At 39.8% G+C, this 19,676-nt stretch overlaps 1 pseudogene; it reads left to right on the forward strand.

Annotated features, from left to right (window-relative positions):
- Nucleotides 1-14,062: 14,062 nt before the first annotated feature.
- On the forward strand, nt 14,063-15,150 carry LOC147621015 (triosephosphate isomerase, cytosolic pseudogene; annotated as a pseudogene).
- The last annotated feature ends 4,526 nt before the right edge of the window (nt 15,151-19,676 follow it).

Raw genomic sequence — 19,676 nt, forward strand, 5'->3', positions numbered from 1 at the left:
AGCCACCAATGGAGATTGAAGAAAGAGAGAGGTATCAAAAACTAGTGAATTATTAAAGAATTCACAGTTCTTGGCTTAGGTAGAGTAGAGTAACAAGGCATAAGACACTATATATTTTAGCTTAGGTGGAGTAGAGTAACAAACCATAAGACTCTATCTAATTTGGCTTAGGTGGAGTAGAGTAACAAAGCATAAGAGACTATATATTTTGGCTTAGGTGGAGTAGAGTAACAAAGCATAAGAGACTATATATTTTGGCTTAGGTGGAGTAGAGTAACAAAGCATAAGAGACTATATATTTTGGCTTAGGTGGAGTAGAGTAACAAAGCATAAGAGACTATATATTTTGGCTTAGGTGGAGTAGAGTAACAAAGCATAAGAGACTATGTTTTTTTCAACAAGGGGAGGCTTCTATTTATAGGAAAATTTGAGCTCCTAACCAAACAAACTGATTCTAGAATTTTCTAAGTCAGTTTGGTCACTTTTTGACCATTTTTAGGTCAGTTAAGCTAACTTTCTAGAACTAGACTTGAATGAGGAGAGAGGAGAGATGAAATATCTCAATTTTTATGAGTTTAAAACTCATTCAAGCATGTGAAATATGCACCTCCTTTAAAGAATTCCCCTTCCTTACATATGTGTCAAAATTGTATTGCTCATAGTTTTTTACTAATAAACCTTGTACATTTTCAACTCTTCATCTTATGTGAAATATGCACCTCCTTTAAAGAACTCCTCTTCCTTACATATGTGTCATAGTTTTTTTACTAATAAGCCTTGTACATTTTCAACTCTTCATCTTATGTGAAATATGCACCTCCTTTAAAGAACTCCCCTTCCTTACATATGTGTTTATTTACTAATAAACCTTGTACATTTTCAACTCTTCATCTTATGTGAAATATGCACCTCCTTTAAAGAACTCCTCTTCCTTACATATGAGTTTATTTACTAATAAAACTTGTACATTTTCAACTCTTCATCTTATGTGAGCATTTACTCATTTTTGGGTATCTTCTTTTACAATTTGGATTTATCTCCTCCCTACACATGGATTGATGCTATTGGCCCATAGAAACCTTAATTGGACCATAGTCTAAAGATTTCTGAAAATCTAGGCCCTTAGACTAAGGTTCTTTATACCTATTTCCAATTAATTCCAATTGCACATTGGAAATTTCTTTTTGAATTTCTGTTTCAGGGGAACTTATTTTAATAAGATGAGTTATTTTTCTATCCAAAAATATTCATAATCTGAATATTCTCTCTCTAGAATATTTTCTCTCTCTAGGTTAAAACAGTTAGAAACAAGGTCTTTATATTTCTGAAGAGGGATTGATTACGGGGGAAGATACTAGACATCAAAAAGGGGTTGGGGGAGGAATCTTACATTCTACCCCACTTAAAAAACGCGAGATGTCCTCATCTCGCAACTTGGAATAATTTCGCAAGATGCACGAATATGAGACTTAGAGAAAATTTTTAATCACGATTAACCACCAAGAAAGTCTTAAAGAGAACAAGATTCAAAATAAGAACAAGATTTAAACTTTATTCATTCACGGGACTTATACAGTAAAGATAGAAGAACTCTTTACACTTCCATAAGCCCGTCCATCATATGGTCACAAAAGCAGTCCTCACAAGCTGCACAAGTATAGGGTAACTCATCTATGGGAATGATTCTGCTGGTTATTGCCGCACCTATCTCAGTGGTATGAGGTGATCTAACAAAAGGACCTCTGAGAGGCAAGCCAAAATCGGGGTAAAGGCATATCTTCTCATGAGGAAGAAAACATGCCAGTAAGAAGACCCGCTCAGAAAACCCAAGATGCCTTGATCTCATGACGCAGTAGTATCGGGGACCTAGACCCAAAGCTTCAATAACCATGGCCAAGCGGACATTGTTACGAAAGTGCTGCTGACCCCAGGGTGTTACCCTAGTTATGTTTTGATAGGTCCGCCATTTGGTCTGCGCTACAGAAGTTCCTAGGTGAGGAAAAAGTGAGCGCTCATACTGTTCTATAAAGTCTTTCTTCACAGACTCTCTTGCGTCTTGAAGGTGAGAAATCATCAGGGATAAAACTAATTCCTGTTGCCAAGCCATGAAGGAGATTAAGAAAGAAAGGAGATTGATGGGAGTAAGATTACTGTGAGCGACAAGTAAAAGTTACGACTTATATAAAGGAAGGAGCTAGCGTAACTTAGAAGCCAACGGTAACTTGCCACTGAAGTTTTACCGTCTTTCCATGATTTGTGTTTGACACATTTTTCTATAGAAGGCATTAAGAATTTTTGAGATGAGGAGATAAAAGAAACTTGTAGGCTAAGTCACCTACTTTCATTGAATTCAGATATAAGGATCACAATATCTGGGGGATAACTTCTTATACTCCCAAGAGATAAAGAACTTCTTTTGGGCCGTACTCGAATGAAAACCAAAACCTTGGTATCCAAAACACCGATTCTCACTTCTAAACTCATTGTTCTAAATCCTTAAAACATGTGGGACTCCTGAGAGTATTCTAGGGAAAGGGTCTTCCTTTTTTTTAAACAAAAACTTTCTTTTATTTTAGAGAGGGAATAATTATAAGATCAGAAAGGGAGATTCTTACTCCTGTATACCTCAAAGGCTGGGGAGGAATCTTACATCCTACCCCACTTAAAAAGTGCGAGATGTCCTCATCTCGCAAGGTAGAGGACAGCTCTTATTCTTAAGATCCAATTTTATTCTGGGGTTCCTTATATTCTGGTCAACCCAACAGAACACTGGGATAATTATCCCTTATATAGAACTCATCATTAAATAACAATTCATTCAGATCATATCATTCATATCTTTAACATGATAAGGTCCATTAGACCGAAAAGTTTCCTTCGGAACATTCCTCCACGGAAATTTCAGTTAAGCAGGTTCTCAATTTGACATCCCTTAACTTGATCTACCGGTCAAGTATTAACAGTAGCAATCTGACAGCACAACCCACTAATCTCATAGTGATTTGCTGAATTCGTCATCATCATTCTAGTTATGAATATCATCACAAGGACTCGTCCCATTCCCCCTCATTGTGGTTTCATTATATTTCAACTAATTTTTAAAAATCAACATTTTTCAATCAGCATTTTCAATCAGAATCCAAATCAATTCATTCATTCTCAAACAGAATTAAAAATCATATCAATCACATTCGAAATCATCATCTAGATAGCATTAACGCTTATAATTTCAAGTCTTAGATTTACTCGTATATACTGTCAGTAAAGAGCTGCAGTATACTCTCGGTATATACGCGTAGTCACGGCCCTTGGAATTATAAGGTAAATAATATCATGTCTACGCCTCAAGCAAGTCAGGGATTCTATATAATCGCGGTACTTCTATCTGGAGAACCAATTACCAAATTATGAATTTCAGTTTGAATATCAAATTGTATGAATTATATCACACAAATATAACCTTTTTGTGTTTCTTGATAAATTTTTGACATATTTGTTTTCTCAGTTGATCTTTATTAACCAAATGCTCTGATACCAACTGTAAGATCCCTGTTCCCACCGAGCAACGGATTCGGGGTACTGGCAGCGGAAGTGTCACTTCTCGCGCGGGACAGGGGTCCCACACTCGAGGCCTCGCCCACGGATATCCGGATAAGCGACTAATCCGTCGGTTGTTCCAAAACCGAACCCGGAAAAACTTCCTTTATCGGAAGGCACAGGCGATTCCACCAGGATAACTTTTTACTCTAACGTAGTCAAGATCATTTCTGATCGAGATGATCCAATTACATCTATAAGATACTTAGTCAGTTCAAGGGAGAAACTTGCACTTGGATCATTGGGATCAACGCTTTTTTCCCCATTCAAGAGGCACAGCCGTTGATTTCTATCCATAGAACAGTTACTATCCGGGATTTATTTTTTTTTTCTATCGTAAAAATAAAAGTTTGAGTCTCGATTTACGGATCCATCAGTCCAGCCTAACCCCATCCAATCCCATGGGTTAGCCAACCGCCCAACCACTGTAGTGATGGGACCCAATTAAAAATTTGGTTAGGTTTTGTCCCGGGTACCAGGGAAAAGAGTTCCAAGGCCCCCTAGCCGGAGGTTCATGCAAAATAAAACTAGTCACACCACTCACACACCCAATATGAAATTGCCTTTTTCAACCAGATTCAACCAGTTTAAAACAATCCTTTAATAAAACCATAGTATCACTGATCACAATCTTCCAATTTATCCCATTGATTCTTAATTTTCCATCATTCCCTCATCAGAGTATATATGGCATCATTGGCAACTAGAACGCTCAGGGGCCGTTTCGATAGTTCCTAGCCTTTAATAATTTTCCATCATTCCTTCATCAGAGTATATATGGCATCATTGGCAACTAGAACGCTCAGGGGCCGTTTCGATAGTTCCTAGCCTTTAATACTTGGCAATATAATCACTTATCAAGATGGACTCTCGTTGAAGATCAGCAAGATCAACCAACAGATCCATATAAGGGGCCATGGACTCATCCATTGAAGACCAGCAAGGTCAATCAACCAGATCCATGCCCGATTCAGAAAACAACTCCAACTCTGTTCCAATATCTTCCTCGACGCACGCGTGGGTATCCTAGGCGACCCAGAGCCCGAGCACCGTATGGTCAGCACCCTCTAGGATCCTTCGCAGGTAACCTAGCGCTTCACGCATAGGCCGCTTCCTTGGCCCCTCATCCACCGTACCGGAAGCTCACCATTTTAATCGCACCGAGGCTGGTCAAGACCTCGGCCGACCTTGCTACGCGAGACGTCCTTCATTGACTCCCCGTCAGCAGTTGCAACTTTACCATCACGACTTTAATCACAAGACGGTCAAAATGCTCCCCCCAGCATTCTTGACATAAAACAATCATTTACAAACAGCATTTACAAACAGCATTTACAAACAGTTTACAATACAATTTCTATTTTAACTTTCATTTTTCCACATTATCCCTCATCAATCTACATTACCTATTCCATATTCCATTTATATGTATACTCATCCCATCACATCATTTCTATCTCATCACTTCAGATTCCCTCACATCACATATCGCATATTCACATCCATACATCTACATCTATATGCGTACATTCACATCTACATACATACATCTACATCTCTATGCATACATCTACATCCACATTCACATTCACCTCCATACATCTACATCTATATGCATACATCTACCTCCACATTCACATCCACATCTATACATCTACATCTACATGCATACATCCACCTCTACATCCACATCTACATCTATACACCTACATCTACATGCATACATCCACATCTCCATTCGTATCTACATCTACATCTATACATCTACATCTACATGTATACATCCACCTCCACATCCACATCCGTATCTATACATCTACATCTACATGTATACATCCACATCCACATCTATACATCTACATCTACATGCATACATCCACATCTCCATTCACATCTACATCTATACATCTACATCTACATGCATCCATCCACCTCCATATCCACATCTACATCTATACATCTACATCTACATGCAAACATCCACATCTCCATGCATGATAAAATTCTTTTAATTAATCTAGGATGATAGTTCCTAGAATATGGTAGAAAGTCCTCTTTTTATGCTTTGAATGAATTTATTTTATGCGTAATTTCTATAAAAATTTTGCCATACCTCCGCTACTATGACTGATAAATCTCAATTTTTTTCTAAGGGATAAAGCTCATTATTAAAGAAATAATTAGAATGGTCTCTAATTGGATCATCAATCCATAATGGTCTCTAATTGGATCATTAAGAAAACAATTAGAATGGTCTCTAATTGGATCATCAATCCATAATGGTCTCCAATTAGAATGGTCTCTAATTGGGTCATCAATCCATAATGGTCTCTAATTGGATCATTAAGAAAACAATTAGAATGGTCTCTAATTGGGTCATCAATCCATAATGGATTGAATCATCAATGTGCATAAACTAAAAGCATAGCAAAAAGCCATTAATTTGGCCTCAAGAATAGCTTAATCTTGGATTAAGGAAAAGCTTTATGAAAAGCTTCATTTGGATTGAGAATAGGTCATGAGTATGACCATTTCTTGAGTGAGAGAGAGAAATTATAAAAACCATTAGAATTTAAATATAAGTGGAAATTAACTTCTATAGCATTTATTAAATTATGTACCTCTTCACTACTATTCACCAATTAACTTCATTAGCATTTAAAAAAAACCATACCAATTAAACTTCTCAAGCTTGAGAGGGGTTGAGAAGAGAGAATCATTGAGAAATCATAGAAAAGATCGAAATTCAATATACTTACCTTATGATTTGCTTGATTCTTTATTCACGGTAGAGGCCCCCAACCAATCAATTGGTTTAGTATGTTGATGGAGCCACCAATGGAGATTGAAGAAAGAGAGAGGTATCAAAAACTAGTGAATTATTAAAGAATTCACAGTTCTTGGCTTAGGTAGAGTAGAGTAACAAGGCATAAGACACTATATATTTTAGCTTAGGTGGAGTAGAGTAACAAACCATAAGACTCTATCTAATTTGGCTTAGGTGGAGTAGAGTAACAAAGCATAAGAGACTATATATTTTGGCTTAGGTGGAGTAGAGTAACAAAGCATAAGAGACTATATATTTTGGCTTAGGTGGAGTAGAGTAACAAAGCATAAGAGACTATATATTTTGGCTTAGGTGGAGTAGAGTAACAAAGCATAAGAGACTATATATTTTGGCTTAGGTGGAGTAGAGTAACAAAGCATAAGAGACTATGTTTTTTTCAACAAGGGGAGGCTTCTATTTATAGGAAAATTTGAGCTCCTAACCAAACAAACTGATTCTAGAATTTTCTAAGTCAGTTTGGTCACTTTTTGACCATTTTTAGGTCAGTTAAGCTAACTTTCTAGAACTAGACTTGAATGAGGAGAGAGGAGAGATGAAATATCTCAATTTTTATGAGTTTAAAACTCATTCAAGCATGTGAAATATGCACCTCCTTTAAAGAATTCCCCTTCCTTACATATGTGTCAAAATTGTATTGCTCATAGTTTTTTACTAATAAACCTTGTACATTTTCAACTCTTCATCTTATGTGAAATATGCACCTCCTTTAAAGAACTCCTCTTCCTTACATATGTGTCATAGTTTTTTTACTAATAAGCCTTGTACATTTTCAACTCTTCATCTTATGTGAAATATGCACCTCCTTTAAAGAACTCCCCTTCCTTACATATGTGTTTATTTACTAATAAACCTTGTACATTTTCAACTCTTCATCTTATGTGAAATATGCACCTCCTTTAAAGAACTCCTCTTCCTTACATATGAGTTTATTTACTAATAAAACTTGTACATTTTCAACTCTTCATCTTATGTGAGCATTTACTCATTTTTGGGTATCTTCTTTTACAATTTGGATTTATCTCCTCCCTACACATGGATTGATGCTATTGGCCCATAGAAACCTTAATTGGACCATAGTCTAAAGATTTCTGAAAATCTAGGCCCTTAGACTAAGGTTCTTTATACCTATTTCCAATTAATTCCAATTGCACATTGGAAATTTCTTTTTGAATTTCTGTTTCAGGGGAACTTATTTTAATAAGATGAGTTATTTTTCTATCCAAAAATATTCATAATCTGAATATTCTCTCTCTAGAATATTTTCTCTCTCTAGGTTAAAACAGTTAGAAACAAGGTCTTTATATTTCTGAAGAGGGATTGATTACGGGGGAAGATACTAGACATCAAAAAAGGGTTGGGGGAGGAATCTTACATATACGAGGAGGAATGATTGGAGAAGGATGGTTGGCTTTGCCTCCAACATTATTGTCGACGATGGGGTTACTAAGATTGGCTGCCTTTGGAAGAGGTGGATGGGGTTCCCTTGGTGGTATGTAGTACCTGAACTTCTTCCGACTATGGTTTCTTATGGAGAGGGGACTCTTAGATGGGCTGACAGGAGTACCACAGGAGCGTGTATTGGGCATACTAAGATGACACAAAAAATGAGGGTGATCTAAGCATACAGAGAGGACACAAAAGAAGGGTGAGATAATCAAGAATCCAAGTTTTGAGAGTCCCATCGAGCGTGCAAAATCTTAGTGTACTTCTCGGTGTACTTATAGCAGGGTTGGTGGCCCAACTCTCTCTCTAGATAGTATGTTCGAATTCCTTACTACTCACAACAGATACAGAAGAAAGATAGAATGAAACACAACACAAGATAGAATGAAACACGACAGATACAGAAGAAAGATAGAATGAAACATAACACAAGGAGACAAAGACTACAAGAGGAACAAGATACTTTCACTACTCTAAGAACATGGATAAAAGATTGTCTCACTGTACCATGCACACCCAGCAGCAACCATCACAGTGAGTAGGGACAATGCGCAGCTCAGCTGAATACCAGAGACTGTAGAGCACAAACTACGAGGTATGAGAAAATGTGTGCAGAAACAATGACTGAGATTCAGGAAGCCATAGACGAAGAAGATGTGCATAAGCTCGATCCTATGAGAAGATGTGTGCAGGAACAACGTGTGAGAGTCGAAAAGCCAAAGATGAAGAAGATGCGCACAGGCTCAGTCCTATGATCATATAGGCCTGCAGTGGAGTAGGTGTTATCTACTATCTCTAGAGATGCCCTTGGCGTGGTGTAGCTGGAGTGTCAATGCGCCATCAAGCGGCATCTACTATATTCGGAAGATGTCGTTAGAGTGGCAGTGCAGTTAGCAAAGCAGTGTTGCGACTAGTGTTAGTGGGGTGGCGCCTTCAATTCTAATGCTACACCACATCTTTGTCTAGTTGTTCCAAGTTGACCCATTGTGGGCACCCTTGCGGCTACACATTTAAGTATAGAGAAGATTAGCTTCCTTTAACATGGGATCTCTTAGGCCTCCCTACACGACCACAAGGAAAAACTGAGAAAAGCTTTCATCTACCAAGAGCAGTTGAGAGTTGCGCAACTTTTGGGTGAAGTAAAAGAAGGCACAACAAGAGAGAGAGAGAGAGAGGAGAATGAACTTGAGAAATCTGACCATCATCAACATCTAGAGCTAGCGGTTTATGCTACTATTAATGCCTACAACAATTAATTGCTCGCAAAGGAATGTAGGTGACTACTTATTATAAAGATGCACACATGGCTCAAAGGTAGGCTTCAACAAAAAATAAGAGTAGTGCTCGAGGAGTTGGCCAACCACAGTGGATCTACTCAAAGTGAGGATCTGAGCAAGAAGAGGCGGCACAAGACTCAGTGCAGCAAAAGCTAAAATGTCAAAGTTCCTTTGGGCCATCCAAAAATAAACTTCTGAGATTATCTTAAAAAAAACCTTATATATGTCGTGATGACGACTATGAACAAGGCAAGATATGTCTTGTGTATATGGATTCCGCAAGTGCAAATGAGTATGCAATCATGTATGTAAGTACGAGGAGAAAAAAAGGTATTAGTCATAGCTTATAGTTTATAGCTAACTTTACTTGTGTGAATTTTATATAAAGTTTACTATATAACATGTAAAAAAGTAGTTATAGTAGTTTAAATAAAAGCTTACCATGTAATTGGAAAAAGTAGTTATAGTTGTATAGCTAACTACTTGTGAAGTTTAAATAAAAGTTTTTCATATAATGTATGAAATTTAGAATAGTTTATAGTTTATAGCCATTAAGACATTTCGGAGGTCATTTGGAGGGCCTTTTAGAGGAGAGAGAAAATAGAGCGCAACCAATGAGGAAGAAGCCAACCTAACATCGAAAAATAGCTCAATTCATTGAAAATTTTCAAAAAATAGTCACGCTCACATTTTATGAGGGTATCTTTTTTTTAATTGATCAAGTACACATTCAATGTGGGTATCTGTTTCAAATGAGGTACAGTTACTTTATTAAATACGGCTCACATCATCATTGAATAAGAAAAAGCACTTTGAAGCTAAACTTTGTAGACAATGGAGTCTATACATTTCTTCTCATGGTATTTTGGTGTAGAATTTGGAGCTTTTGACATCACCATTGCATCTATAGTGGCCAAAAAGCCCCAAAATGACTTTTGAATCACTTAATGTTACATAGTACCTGTAGCCACCCATAGACATAGTCTTCATGGGGGGACACCATATATCTGAATACACAACATCTACTACATTCCTGCTCACATTTCTGTCATGTGGAAATACATGCTTTGTTTGCTTTCCAAATTGGCATGCTTCACATACTTTCTACATACCCTTCAACCTTAAACTTAGGCAACCTTGTCACAATTTCTTTAGTCTACATAGACTTCATTCTTTGCACATTTACATGCCTAATTCTCTTATGCCAAATGTTTGTATTTGCAACAACTCCTAAACCATTTGCAAACATTATAGCACTCACTTCAGGAATATTTAGGGTTCATACAAAACACACAACAACATCTAGTACTGCAAACAGAAATTTACCTAGGTTTTCGCTCTTAGACAGCGAATCACAATAGCATTTTTTCAATGCACAGCAACAAAACACGCTGGCCACCAGTAGAGTGAAATTTCACTGCTTGGCAGCGACCTACGAAACTGTCACTCCTGCCTAGATCGATGCCGGGTAGGTGTCAATACCTACCTTCTTCCCTATTGGTGCACATGTTTACCTACTTCCCTATTGCTACACATGTTTACCTACTTCCCTATTGGTGCACATGTTTACCTACTTCCCTATTGCTCCACATGCATAGCTACGCGTTCCACCCTCACCTTGGTCTCTTTTGTGGCTTCAACATGTGGATTTAAATGTACCCTTAGTTTTAGTTGAGTAAACGTGTCTGTGTGCGCATCTGTAGGTGCGTCTTGTTGTGATAGGTTTAGGCTTAACATAAACTAGCTAATCCATTCACTTATGCATTAAGAGTAGGGTTTAGGTAATTCACCTCTTTTTTCTCTTATTTTTGTTTCTTACTAATGTGTTAATGAGAACTAAAGTTCTTTTTTATTTATTATAATTCTTTTTTGTAGGCATATTCAAGTGAGCAAGGTTTTGGGCATAGCCTCTTATATACGGTAAGCCCTATTTCTTTGTGCTTTGTGATTCTTGTCTTTGCGTTTTTGCACCCTTGGTTATCGGGGATTAGGGTTAGGTCAATAGGCTAGGGCTATGCATAGTCCTCGTATGCATAGACCTCTTTATGCATAGGGATATGCATAAGGGCTAGGCTATGCATAGCCCTCTTTATGCATAGGGCTTATGCATACCCCTCTTTATGCATAAGGGCTTATGCATAGGGATTATGCATAGCCCTCTTTATGCATAGGGATTATGCATAGCCCTCTTTATGCATAGGGCTTATGCATGGCCCTCTTTATGCATAGGGCTTATGCATAGGCTATGTATAGCCCTCTTATGAAATAGACCTCTTATGCTAGCCTACTTATGCACTAGGGCTTATGCATAGCCTTATTATGCATAAGCCATATTATGCATAATGAACTAATGTTTTGATTTTATATGATAATCTTTTGTAGGTCTATTCATGCAAACGACCTCCAAGGGCACAGGCCACGCACCCCTTTCATACCGATTCGGCTAGTAGAGGTAAGCCCTCTTTGTTTGTGCTTCTTCTATTTGTGTTTTTTGCATCCTTGGGTTCTGGGGATTAGGTTTAGGGTTTAGGTATGCATAGGCCATATGTCAAATGGCTTATGCATACAGCCTATGCATAGGGCTTATGCATAGGTCGTATGCATAGGCCTTATGCATAGGCCATATACATAGACCGTATGCCATATGCATACGACCTATGCATATGGCATATGCATAAGCTATACATAGGTCATATGCATACGACATACGACTTATGCATATGGCTTATGCATACGGCCTATGCATACAGCATATGGCATATGCATAGGCCGTATGCATATGGCTTATGCATACGGCCTATACATAGGCCGTATGCATACAGCATACAGCCTATGCATACGCCTTATGCATAGGCCGTATGCATACGGTTTATGCATACGCCTTATGCATAAGCCGTATGCATACGGCTTATGCATATGCCATATGCATAGTCCTTATGCATACGGCATATGGCTTATGCATAGGCCGTATGCATAAGCCATATGCATAGGCCATATGCATATGGTTATGCATACACCTTATGCATACGGCTTATGCATAGGCTGTATGGCTTATGCATACGCCTATGCATAAGCTATATAATACGGCTTATGCATACACCCTATGCATACGCCTTATGCATAGGCCGTATGCATAGGGCTTATGCATAGGCCTTATGCATATGACATACGGCTTACGCATAGGCCGTATGCATATGGCTTATGCATAGGCCATATGCATAGGCCTTATGCATAAGCCGTATGCATATGACCTATGCATACGGCTTATGCATCAGCATACAGCCTATGCATACAGCATACAACCTAGGCCATATGCATATGGCATACAGCTTGTGCATTCGCCGTATGCATAGGCCATATGCATATGGCTTATGCATAGGCCGTATGCATACGGCATACGGCATACGGCTTATGCATAGGCCTTATGCATAGGCCTTTACTTACGGCTTACGGCATACGGCTTATACATAGGCCTTATGCATACCGCTTATTCATAGGCCTTAAGCATAGGCCTTTACATACGGCTTATGTATAAAGCCTATGCATAGAGATATGGGGCATTGTTATATGCCATCTAGAATGCTGCTTATGTCAGGTTAGGAGTGGTTATCCGCAAGTAGGTGGTTATAGTGGAGGGGGAGCCCTCAATCTTCTCACTATCCTTCTCTTGCAAAAGAGGAGTGGCCTTTGGCTTTAATAGTGGGGAACGTGTGGAAAGTCTTCAGAAGCTATCATCCAAAAGGGGCACTGTCGACCCTGCTTGTCTAAGTAGTATTGTAGAAGGTCGTAACAATGCCCTAATATCACTAGTTGTATTTTTTGTCTAAGCTTATGTTATTGTTTTCTCTTAGTTGGCTTGACATATGAAAGATAAGTGGCCTTATTCATTCTCTTGGTTTAGGAAATGGACTTACGCATAGAGATATGGGGCATTGTTATATATCATCTAGAATGCTGCTTATGTCAGGCTAGGAGTGGTTATAGTGGCAGGGGAGCCCTCGATCTTCTCACTATCCTTCTCATACAAAAGAGGAGTTTCCTTTACCTTTAATAGTGGGGAGCGTGTGGAAAGTCCTCAAAAGCTATCATCCGAAAGGGGCACTGTCCACCCTACTTGTCTAAGCAGTATTGTAGGAGGTCTTAACAATGTTTTAATATCACATGTTGTATTCTTTGTCTAAGCTTTAAGTATGGATTGGGTTAGAACAATCATATTTTCTTGCCTATGCATGTATGTAGCAGCAATGTCGATCGACCCGTCACAACATCCTGATGTGGCCAATCTACTGTCCATTATAAATGAGCGATATGGGTAGCAAGCTTGCTTGGAGTTTACACAGACACATGTACGGTTCCATGAAACCTTTTCACATATACAAAGTTAATCTTTTATGCATTCTATTTGACTATATATTTTAATCTTATATGCAGGCGGGCTTACAGTCGGGGCCCGTACGACACCATGGGGGCAGACTACCCCACTTGGCCAGTCGAGCCGTGGGGGCAATCTACCCCACTTGCTCAGTCAAGGCAGACCACGCCTTTGATAGGTGCAGAGCCGAGTGGTGTAGGCCCTTCACGATTTGGGGGTGTGATGAGCCTACACCACCTTCCTCTACTAGAGCCACTCGCACTTACGCACGTTGTCGTGCAATGGCACGTCTATGGTGTGAAACCATGCATATGAGGCCATTAAATGCAAATCCAGATGCATGGGATTAAGTGCCATGACTTGAGTCATTATATGATGCCTGAGTACATATGTTCATATTGTAAATGAGGTTCAATAAGACGAGCTGAGACTGAGTCAGGTCTCAAAGCCTGTGTACATAACGGGTGTAGTAGGTGTTTTTAACACTTGGATAGTGTGATGTTTTTAGTGGAGGAAAAGGGCAGTCTTTTGCTGTGCAGATGCATGCTTGAAGGCCAGGCAAACAGTGGAGAAATGTGTGAGTTTTTGTGAAGTGCACAGGCTAATAAGGAGCCATTTTGGAGGGCAAATAGCAGGAGCTAGGAGTGCCTGATGGGTATGTGATGAACTGAAGAGTTGTGGTCAGACATGCTATGAACAACTTCCTAGAAGGAAATTTTTGCATAGGAGCTACAGTTTAAGATCTTTTTAGCACCCAAGGTGGGTACTTTTCATCCGGAATAGCTACAGATGATAGATGGCTAGTTTGAAGCGGCTTTTGTATGCACATGATGAGCATACTGTGGTGAGACCCAGATGTCTGGACATAAGTGGTCATATGGAATTCAAGGCCATGAAGTTGGACTGGTGATCGGGTGCGTGAGCGATAGGGGTGGTGCCTGCTCTTTCTGTGTGTTAAGAAGAACGAAGAAGAAGAAGAACAGAGCGGAGTTTCCATGGCTCGCAAGTTCTTCATGGGAGGCAACTGGAAATGTAATGGAACTGTGGAAGAGGTGAAGAAGATCGTTATTGTTCTCAATGGGGCGGATGTGTGGTGATCAGTCCTCCATTTGTTTTCTTGCCACTAGTAAAGAGTACATTGCGTCCTGATTTTGATGTGGCTGCCCAAAATGCTTGGGTTAAAAAAGGGTGGTGCATTCACAGGGGAAATCAGTGCTAAAATGTTGGTGAATTTAGACATTCCTTGGGTCATACTTGGACACTCAGAGAGGCGGTTGTTGCTGAAAGAGTCTAATGAGTTTGTTGCTGATAAGGTGGCTTATGCACTCAGCCAAGGACTGAAAGTCATTGCCTGTATTGGTGAAACACTTGAGCAACGTGAATCTGGAGAAACTTTAACTATCGTTTCTGAGCAAGCTAAAGCTATTGCAGGAAAAATCGATGACTGGAGTAATGTTGTTCTTGTGTATGAACCTGTTTGGGCTATAAGCACCGGCAAGGTTGCAACCCCTATCCAAGCTCAAGAGGTGCATGCTGATCTGCGGAAGTGGCTTGCGGCTCAAGTGAGCCCGAAGGTGGCTTGCGTGGCAACAAACACGAAGGTTTTTTTTTAAAGGGAATATCCGATTAATAAGCTAAAAAAAAGGAGGCACAGTGTATTCGAATCGGGGGAAATTCGAAATTTTAGCTGCAAAAGTGAAGGGCGCCCGAATCTCTTGTGGGGAAAGAGAGAAACACCAGAAAACAGCGCATATCGAAGGGGGTGTGCAGGAAAATGAGAACCAGAGCAGAAATTGACCAGTGATTCAAAAATTTTGAGGACGACTACTGTAAAAGGCATCTTGGGGTTAGAATTAAAGGAGAAATGAAGCCCTATTGAGGGAGATGATCTTCAAAAATCCTACTATACATGATGAATACTGGTTTGGGTGCATAATGCAGTGAAGCGAAGTAAGGAAAAAGCAAAAATTCGAGCATTCGCTTCTTTTTTTACTTAAAGATAAGAATTCTAGTTGTTTTTTTTGTTACTTACAATTTCCAAAAAATCGTGTAGTCCTGGGATAAATACACTACCCCTTTAAAGCTTTGGGGAAGGTTTTGGGTAGTTTTTTTTTGTTGCTTTGGAGAGTCTTGAAATAAGAAAGCATCAAAATACAAAGATTCCTGGAATTTGGATTTTACTTTCTACTCGGTTGGATTTCGGATTGCTAGACATGGAGTTTTCTAAAATCACATGAATATGTTGTACATATGCCATATGTCATCTTTGCTTTGTGAGTTGTTGGAATCTGAAAAGCAGGTTTTCATGAAATCAAGAGATATCTTGAAATGATGGAGTTGGCAATATATGAAATATGTGATGTGAATGGTCACATGTATATGGAAATCATTTGTAGAATGTGTTATGCCTACATGTGATTGGTTTGAGGCATTTGGAAAAAGAGTCAGGAGAACTATGCTTGGAACTGGTCATGCTCTTGGCACACAATTTATGTGCAATCATCAAGCTGAATTTGGGGATGTATTGAAGTGAATTAGCACATGTATATTTCATCAAAAATGGAGATGTCTTATGCTCCTTGAAGAGCTATGTGTTTGTGTTTTCTTGCTGGGATTTGAAGCACCTCTCACAGCCAGAAGTCTCGCACTTTCCCAGCGATACCGCCCACATCCCGACAGCTTTTGGTGAACCCGACGTGAAGCTGCTGGGGTGAGAGTGTGGTAAAATACACAGGGAAGCTATGGCTGAGAATCCTGAGGGACAGGGGGTTCATTTTGACCCCGGGGTTATGCAAATGTTTCAGATGTTTACTATGTATATGCAACAGCAGCAAGCTGCTAAGAGGGGACAAATTTCCACGACTAAAGCACTGTAATCGATTGTGAAAAAGGTGGATCAGTTTGATGGTAAGGACATCACAAAGTACCTGCACAATTACACAAAGGAAATGGAGCTAAATAGGGTGACTGAGGAGGATATGGTTCGAAGCTTTGAGCTGGTATGTGTTCCTGAAATAAGAGAGCGCATAAGAGGATTACAGACAGCACATGGTGACAGAAATTGGGAGGATTTCAAGCTTGCTTTAAAGGATGAATATTTCATGGAGGATTCTGAGCGGGTGACCAAACGAACTTTCTTGGAATGGGTCACAAAACCCAAAATGGGAATTTCTGCCATAGAGTTGCTAAGAGAGTTTGAGAAGCGCTATGCCCAGCTGTCAAGGATAGAGCGAACAACCTTGGATAGGGAAAAAACAGAGCTCTTCTTACAAGCAGCTGGGAAAGATCTCCAAGAAAAACTGAAAATTCTTCTTGAGGATAAGGATACAGAGCAGGGGCTAAAGAATGATTGGAATAATGTCGAGGATGCGGTCACCATGCTAGCAAAGCGGCAGCGAAGGAGGGATAAAATGGTGATGAGCTCGGCAACTCCTATAACTGTTGTTACTCCTGAGAACCTACCAAAACCAGCTGCTGCAATCCCAAAGGTAGGAGGGCCGATGGATGAGCTTATTAAGGGCATGTGAGACCTAAAATTGAAAATGTCCAGGATTGAAGAAAAAGGGCTACCATTAGGGCAGGATTCTATGCAAAGGCCTCAAAGCAAAGAAGGGTTTACATTCAGATGTATATGGCGTGATGACCCAGAACATGCAAAGAAAGACTGTGCTAGCTATAAAGAAGCCCTCAGAAATCAACTTGTGTTTTTCAAAGATGGGAAAATCCACCTTACAAAGACTGGTCTTCCATTAAGCACAAACTTTGGGAAAGGAGGGATGAAAAAGCTGGTTGAGGATATGGCTGCTAGCCATGCCATCTCTATGGTTGAGGCAGCAACCTATGGGTTAAAGGTTGGTCAATCAAAGCAGGAATCTGAGAATGATGAAGATTATGAGAATGAAGATTTTTGGCCATCAACAATGGAATTAATTGCGTCAAAGAAGGTGTCTAAGCAAGCTTTGCATGAGGCAGGTGACTGTATACGTCTTGAGACTGGCTGGGAGGAGCCTGTGGATTCTTTATCTGTTCATGCCTACATTGCAAAATGCCAGAATAATGAGGCACAGGTAGAGGAAAAGCGTAAGAGGGAAAATGAGAAAGGAGGGTCATCAAAAAGAGTCACCCGTGGTAGTGAAAAGAAGGATCCTGGGCCATCACATATGCCTCCACCGCATAGCAGACCTCCACAGGAAGTATCAATGGAAGAAGTGCCAGCAAAAATGAAGCATGAGAAGGAGAAGGGTAAAGGGAAAAGTCCACTCTACAAGCTTCAATCTGATATTGAAGCCACAACAACAGACCTCAAAAAGGTGCTTGAAGAGAGAATTCTAAACAGTAGGGTAGAATTTACACTAGGGAAAGTCTTGGGAATTGCAAAGAAAGAATTCCATGATGAGATAATTGATATTATACGAAGGAAAAGGCAGTCCATAATTGAATCTATTCCATCACAAGGGGAGGCAAGCACTTCCAAGACTCATGGAGTACAGGTACAGCAAAAGGAAGAGAGAGAGAATGTGATGGAATGTAATCACTCTGTTGAAGGGGCACGACAAGTGCGCTTTGTGGATGAGGATGATGAAAAAGAAGTTCTTACAAAGAGTCATTACTCCAGGAGCCATTGGGCAAGGGCCACTACTGAAACCCTTGTCAAAATAGGTGACTTGGAAGAGCCGTATGTCGCTCTAATCAACCATGGGTCTGAAATAAATCTTATGGCTAAAAATCTCTACAACAAATGTAAGTGGCCAATGGATGTAGATCATGGGTGGATGATTAAAGCAGCTAATAACTCATCTAGAGAGCTCTATGCAGCCTGTCCAAAGGTAAGGGTAACTATAGGGGATGTGAAAGATGATCAGAACTTCTTTGTTCAGGAGATGTCATCGTATCCCCTCATCCTTGGGCAACCCTACATTACAGCTATGAGAATGGAAACAAAAGTTTTGGATGATGGCTCGGCATATGCAAGAATAAGGAGTAAAGATGGCAAGAAAGCTGTCCAGTTCTTGACAGTTTGCATTAACCATGAAAGGAACCGTGAGTCTCTTCGAGCATAGTCACTCCCAAAGATAAACAGAGAATTCATGAACTACAGGGAGATGAGGGATTTTGGCCAGGTGCCATTGTAAAGCGAGATTCCAATGGTACAAAGGAAAATGAGTTCTCGCAGGACTCAATCAATGTAAATAACTTTTCAGCAAATTTTCAAGGATTTTCTAGCTATGGGTCACTGGTCTTTGTAAAAAGCAAGGATTTGAAGCGTGGCATGCGTCGACATGTACAAAATGAACAAAAAAGTCTTGAGCAGTGTGGTCTTTTGGAGAAGAATGAGTTTATTTTAGGGGTGCTTGATGAGGTGTCATTTGTGGATTCTATGGGTGTGCTTTTTGCAATGGAAAGAACATGCTTACAGGGTGGAAATGAGATGATAGAGGTGTCATCTATGGGGATGTATGATATAATCTGGGAATTTGAGGGGATGGAATGTAAAAACATGAATTGTGAGATGGATGCTCATGTTGATACAAAGTATAAAATGGTTGCAAAGAAGGTGAAACTAGTTGCCTTGCCCTTGCCACCAGGAAGCAAGGAGAAAATAGATGAAGCCTCTATGCAACCGAATCTCAGAGATCCGAAGAAAATTGGGCATAAGTTTACACAGGAAACCTTAAAAGAGCTGAAGATTGGTGAAAAGGATTTTCTGTTGCCAGTTGAAAAGGAATGCTTTGAGGAGATGCTTGTAAAACATGGGAAAGCCTTTGCCTTTCAGCCGCATGAGATAGGCTGTGTTGATCCAAGTGTAACAGCGCCAATGGTGATCTTCACTGTTCCGCATGTGCCCTGGAACCTGCGGGGGCGGGGCGGCCGATTCCAGTACCAAAGGCTCTCTTGCCAAAGCTGATGGAATTACTAAAAGAAAAGATCAGGATGGGAATTTTGGAGCCATCATGCGCTCCATACTCCAACAGATGGTTTACCGTGCCAAAGAAAAATGGAACATTGCGCTTCATTCAAGACATGCAACCTGTAAACAAGGTCACAATCAGGAATGTGGGAGCAAGTCCGATTGTGGACGAGTTTGCAGAAGCATTTGCAGGGAAAGCTATATACTCAATGGGGGTGATCTGTATTCGGG

The sequence above is a fragment of the Cibotium barometz genome, chromosome 31 (assembly GCF_041138505.1).
Source record: "Cibotium barometz isolate CiBa-2024 chromosome 31, ASM4113850v1, whole genome shotgun sequence".
Classification (NCBI taxonomy): domain Eukaryota; kingdom Viridiplantae; phylum Streptophyta; class Polypodiopsida; order Cyatheales; family Cibotiaceae; genus Cibotium; species Cibotium barometz.